Raw genomic sequence first — 6,885 nt, forward strand, 5'->3', positions numbered from 1 at the left:
GATAAGTTTAAAAAAAAACTGAATATATAATTTGGTGCTGTGTTTAATATATACTAAAAAACTATGATCAAGTATATAAAATGATAACCAAGTAAAAACTTAAGTTGTTTCTTTATTTTAGTTTTACTACTATTTTACTAAACTAAAGTATTTTTAAAAACCTAGAGCTGCTTATTAAATATGTATAAACATAATAAATATAAAGCTAAATATATACCGAAATAAAAGCTAAAAGTATACCTTATTAAAAGTCTCTTAATAAGTTTTTAGGTTACTATAAATACTTTTATGATAAAACTGACATATGTAAGACATTCTATCCATTGAGAGATAATTTTTAAACCTTTTGTCAAGAACTTTGTATAAGATTAATTAAAAGTGATTTAATTAAATTTTATTTCATCATTCTTGAACATTTCGTCAACACAATTTACAATGTTACATGATTGCATCTTAATTTTTTCAAAAGCATCAAGGACAGAGTTTTAATCTCTGTAAGAGAAATAAGTGTAACAACAACAGCTTGCAGCAACTGTTTAAACTTGTTTCATTCAAAATACACATAAGTTTATGAAAATTTACTAAACTAGGCTGTTATTCTTTATTCAATTACTTCAACTTTTAACTCAAGTTCAAAGCTTTTGTGAAATAATCTTGCATTAAAATTTGTCCATAATTCTACTGTTAAAAAATCTAGTTAAGTTTATAAACAAAGATAAAAAAGTTAATTTGTTTTATGTTTTAACTTATAAAATGTTGTAGTTTTGTAAGTTTTAAAATGGAGATAGAATTCAAGTTTTATCAATTATTTTAGCATAAGTCTGGTCTTAGTCATGTATAAAAGTATATAGCTACTGATGCTGGTTTAAAATTAAATTATAAGTAATTTTTCACAAAAGTATATAAGTTGTTATTTAAATCTTAACAATATATTCTAACCTTCAACAAAATAACAACTTATTTTCAGTAGAAACATCTTGTGATCAGCTAATAATGTTTAAATTTTTAATGGAGCATAAAATGGCCTAATTAGATATAATTTTTACAAGTTTTTATTTAAATGTTCATTTTTATTTTGTGTAAACATTTATCTCCTAGCTAAACTGTGTGTGTTAAGTTTTTGTTCAAGTTTTTTAAAGCTTTTTTTAAGTAGTGGGAATACAAATTTTCAAATAAGTACCATTCAGTATTTCTTTTGTGAATTATAACTTAAGTTGCAAGTTAAAAACAGCTAGTAATTTTTGTGAAAGTCTCTGAATGCCAAAATATCTCTAAAAATATTTTAACTAGGTAAAACAAGCACAAAATAATTACAGTAAATAGTAAGAGAAGTTTTTGATAACAGTTGTGATTTACAAGCAATAAAAACCTTACTTACATTTACATATGTTACTAACAGACTAGTGTTTAGTTAAGTAATGTCTAACGGAGAAAAACGGAAACGTGCTAGCAAAGTGAACTTGGAAGGTTCATCACCATGGCTCAGCAAAAACAGCAACAGGAGAAATGACAGTGGCAGCAGTGGCAATAATGACAAGCCGTACAGTTCAGGCAGCAAAGGCAATTACAACAGATGGAAAAACGACAAACCGAAGAAACCTTATGGTTATGACCAAGGTAATAGTTCCAGAGGTGATAAAAGGTCGGGCTACATTATACACAGGAGTAAGAAAATTTACGGTCAGAAAAGACCCCAAAAAGTCAGGCCACCAACCAAGGAAGAATGGGATCAGATGCCTGCGGTTGATAAGAACTTCTACGTGGCTTCAGGAGTCACTGAAAATCGCAGCAGCACCGAGATCCAGAAGTTTCTCTTCAACAACAGCATCACGATCAGCAACGGCAGCGAGTTGAACCCGATCCTGACGTTTTCGGAGGCGACACTCCCGGATGTTCTGCAACAGAAGCTGTTGGGTCAGGGATTCGACAAACCGACCATGATCCAGTCTCTGACTTGGCCGTACGCTCAAGCTGGAAGGGATATTGTCGGAGTAGCGAAAACTGGGTCGGGAAAAACCCTGGCGTTTTTGTTGCCTGCCTTGGTACATGTAACTAGCTTGATGAAGGTCCACGACAGGAGAGGTTGTAAACCAATAGCACTGGTAATGCTGCCAACCAGGGAACTTGCTCAACAGGTAGAAACCGAAGTAACCAAGTTCGCACCAAAAGGGTTTAGGCACACTAGTGTGTACGGTGGAGAGCCGAAGTACCACCAGCAGGATAAGCTTAGGTACGGCTGCGACCTCTTGGTCGCCACTCCCGGACGTCTGATTGATTTTCTTGAGGCTGGTGATATCGACCTGACTGCTTGCAGCTATTTGGTGCTCGACGAAGCTGATAGAATGCTCGACATGGGCTTCGAGCCACCGATCAGGAAGATACTGGAGCATATGCGACCTGACAGGCAGACCCTCATGTGGAGCGCCACCTGGCCTCAGAAGATCCGAATGCTGGCCAACGACTTGCTCAAGAACCCGGTTCATTTTCAGGTGGGATCAACAGAGCTAACTGCCAACCATGACATCAAGCAGAACGTGTTGGTCTTGCGCGAGTCTGAAAAGTACGACCGAACGTTGGAATTATTAAACGAAATAACCTCATTGCCCGATCACAAGACTATAATCTTCATCGAGACGAAAAAAAAGTGCCAGCGGGTTGCGGACGACCTGTGGAATCAGAACTATAACGTTGAGTGCATCCATGGCGGCAAGTTGCAGGACCAGCGCGACAAGGCCATTAAGTCTTTCAGGAGCGGGGAAACACCTATACTGATCGCCACAGACGTGGCATCCAGGGGAATTGACGTGGCCGACGTGAGGTATATTATAAACTACGACTTTCCCAACGACATCGAGGGCTACGTGCAGCGGATAGGAAGAACGGCCAGGGCGGGGCAGAAGGGGACTTCTTACTCATACTTCACTCACAAGGACTCGAAGCTTGCCGGCGACCTGATCAGGATCATAGAGGAGGCAGGTCAGAAGGTTGAGCCCAACCTGCGCCAGTACCAGAGATACTCGGGTTTCTCGGGAGGCAGGAGCTACTTTCAAGGAGGGAACAGATGGGGAGGCGGTGGATACTCTCAAGGAGGGAACAGATTGGGAGGTGGTGGATACCAGAAGAAGAGCTACGTCGGTCGGTACGACAACCAGGCGCTTGGAGGAGGTGAAGAGGAAAGTGAGTTCATAATGACACCCGATGGTCCTATGATGCGACCAAAGAAGTAAAACTGCCACCTCGTGATAGCTGCTTTTTTTTAGTTTGAAACATTTATTATGTGTTCGTCTACCAAATTTTTATATTTTAGGTGTCATAAAACATGTGTTTTTTGTTTTCAGTTAATTTTTCAACGTCCAGCTGTTAAAACGATTGTAAATTATAAGATATATGTTTTTGTAAGTTATTTGCAATACTGTGTACTTTTTATTATGCCTTAATAAATTTTACAAGTTGAATGTGGTTTTTTATATACGGATTAATTCTTAATTAATTAATTTTGTGATAGTACTGATTTAGTTACTTTGTGTAATCGCCGTATACAGGTAATATTAGATCTAAAACTAATAATTTTGGCTTCGTTAATTGTTTTAAGATCCAGTTACTTATAAATAATTCATATTGAATACATTTAAATTTACATGTGTTTAAATAATAGTTTTTATTTTTAATTATAAAAAAATATATTTTTCTTGATTGAAAATTTAATTAAAACTTTAACTACTTTAAAAACCAAATGGAAGAGTTTTAATTGGATCTGAGAAAATTAGATTTTATAAACAGATTATATAAAGTAGCTTTAAACATATAGATTTAAAGGTAAGATCTAATAGATTAATAAACACTCCGTTATATATATTAATTATTTATTCGGAGAAAACAACATTACTGCATTTTTTTGGGTAGTGTTTTTAAGATGAGTAAATTTTATCGAAGACATGTGTATTTAAAGTCATCTACTAACTGAATTTTAATATACGTATAAAAATTTCAACCGTATAAAAGCAACTTAGTGATGATTGACACCATGTTACTCTCCTTAAATTGCTTGAAGCAAATAAAAAGAAATTTTGGCTGCATCAACTCCATGAACAGTTTTGACAGCTTACGTAGTAACAAAAAGAAATAAACATAAGACGTAACAGTTATAATTTACTGGTGAAATTATTTTGCTTTATAATTTCAGAATCTTGGATTATTAACATTATTTGAATTCAAAAGTTAATGTATAAAGAAACAACAACATATTTTTTTAGAAGTCAATTATAAAACATTACTTTGTTTATACCGTTAAAGTTGTAAGGATCAAAATATTTATACATATCCAAAGAATATTTTTTCACAAAAGATAGTACTGTTAAATAATAACATTTTTAAATATTCTTGGTAACTTATACTTAATATATAAAATTTATTTTGGTAACGAGATTCTCTATCATTTTTGAATCATTATTTTTTAATCAATTTTGTTTATAATTTAATACCTAAAAATAAATGGGTTTGTATAAAAACAGTATATTAAATACCAAAAATCAATAAGTAAAGGTATGTTTAATTTTTGTTTTTAATTGCTTGAGTAGTAAAACCAAATACTTTAATATACTGGTAAGATAATAATAATTCAATAACTGTTAAGGAAGTTTAAACTATTTAAATACTAATTTACTAAAACAACAACGAAGAAAGGGTGGAATTATCATTCTAATCTTTAAATGGACAATTTTATCGATTATAAATTTTTATTCGGTTATTTAATTTCTAAAGACAGTAAGATTGTACATATGGGTATAATTGAAGAAAAAAAAAACAGATTAAAACTTTAATGAGCTGCAGCTTTTGCTTATAAAACATCTATTGTCAATTGTAGTATATTTACTACAAATATGTATTTTTGTGAAGTTTCCTAGAATAAAAACAAGGGATACTAAAAATTAGTTGAGCTTTAAACTCATAGCTTTTAATTCACAATACGTACAGTTTATGATGCTTTTTTAAATCTCTAGTTTTTTCAAGTTCTGCTGATGTATATCTGAGTTGTCTTTGTAAATATAAGTTATTGAAAAACTTAATAAAAACTATTAAAAATAACACTTTAAATAATATAAATTAACAAATATTGCTGTTTCGAAATCAGTTTAATTTATTGTAAAATTTTAGAGGAAAATATATGCAGACATTAAGAAATAATTCAAAATTGGTCATGAATTCTTAAAAATTTCTGCTCAAACAATAACTTTACTACTTTTCTCAAAAGTTATAAGTAGTTCAATAGTAAAGTTATTATTAGCTACACCTTTATCTTTTAGGTTTTAAGATTTCAACTTTGCGCTTGTCGCTGAGATTTTGTGAACTTTTATCGCTTCTTTTATTTGATTTGTCTTGTTCTTTGTTATTACCTACAACATTTATTGAAACCCTGAGAGTTTCAAAGTTGCGTTTCCTCCTGTGGTTTTGAGTCCTCGGACTTTCGTGTCTACCGTCTCTCCTTCTTTCATCTGACTTTTCCTCTTCATCTGGATTTCTTCGATCAGTTGGTGAAGTTCTGCGTGTTCTAACTGAACGACGTGAGTCTTTACAGATCCGGTGAAATTCACTTTTCACAAATTTTCTACTGTCGTCAGGTCTCCGTTGTTCACGACTGCTCACTCATGATTTGTTATGTTCGAGACTACTCTCCTCTCGTGAACCGTAGGAAGCCCTGCGCCTTCTGTCATCTGACCTATCGCGTTCCCTGTGACTTCTTCGACCGGTTGGTTAAACTCTGCGCTCTTTTTCATTGTCTGATCATACATTTTCATTGACATTTTACAGCAAAATACTCCTGCCCCTACTAACCACTTATAAATAAGCAGCCAGAAAGAAGAAGACCGAAGAGAATGGATACAAAAAAAAAATAGATGTAATATTTATTATAAGCTTTTATGATTAATTTTATTTAAATAGTTCTATAGTATTAATTTTCTAATATAATAAGTTTTTTTGTCTTATTTATTTTAATCTGCGCTTTTAACACTTGTGTAAAAGTTTAAGGTTAAGTAGGATTTTTAGGGTTTAGATAGTTTTTAAGCAGGCTTTATTTAATAATTTGAAAGGTTAAATTTAAATAATATGATGAGGACAACATTTTATTTTATACTTTCAAATCGTGTGAATAAACATGGGACTTTATGTAAAAATGCTATTGTTTTATTGTCACTTTGAAGTATCGTTATCAAATATTATAAATATAAATAAAAGGTTTTACAAGAAAGATATAGGTTTTAAAATGCTTATAAAAGAACGTTTTACTTGCCATTTCTCGCAGTAATTAGTGACGGCTATGTGCTTTAGTATGTTGTAGTACAAACAAGTTAGATTTAAGATGCTTTTTTGGATTAAGATCTAAGATATTAATTAGTATTTTTTGATCATTTGAGTTTAACTGTAGTTTTAGTATAGTGTGATGTAGCTATCGTTTATCTTTTTGCATTTTAGTTAATGTACATAAAAGATTCTTCTCGATTTGTATATAAATATTTAAGCTTCTATACCATATTTACCCTATGCCCTTTGGCAGCCTCTCTATTGAGATATAACAAAAACAAAACATTTTGTTTAAAACCTTCTGTGATAAACTACATTTTAAAAATTGTTATTTATTGAGATACTTATTTTGTTTTTTATTAAAAAAACTAAAACACTTCTTTGCAGATAACTGTTGTATAAAACAAATTTTGTAGCAATTTTATACTATAAGATTATAGAAAAAATAGAAGTAGTCTTATTAAACATTTAAAGAAACTAAAAAGAAGTAAATTTTTAAGTTGTAGTGCGCTAATTTTTAAAAGAAAAAATGTTTTAACTATAAAATAAATAAAAAATAAATTAATTAAGTAGTGTATCTTTAGT

At 31.7% G+C, this 6,885-nt stretch overlaps 1 pseudogene; it reads left to right on the forward strand.

The window, feature by feature from the left end:
* The first annotated feature begins 1,418 nt into the window (after positions 1-1,418).
* On the forward strand, positions 1,419-3,227 carry LOC145841196 (uncharacterized; annotated as a pseudogene).
* The last annotated feature ends 3,658 nt before the right edge of the window (positions 3,228-6,885 follow it).

This window comes from Thalia democratica, chromosome 1, assembly GCF_965202585.1.
Source record: "Thalia democratica chromosome 1, ktThaDemo2.hap1.1, whole genome shotgun sequence".
Classification (NCBI taxonomy): Eukaryota; Metazoa; Chordata; class Thaliacea; order Salpida; family Salpidae; genus Thalia; species Thalia democratica.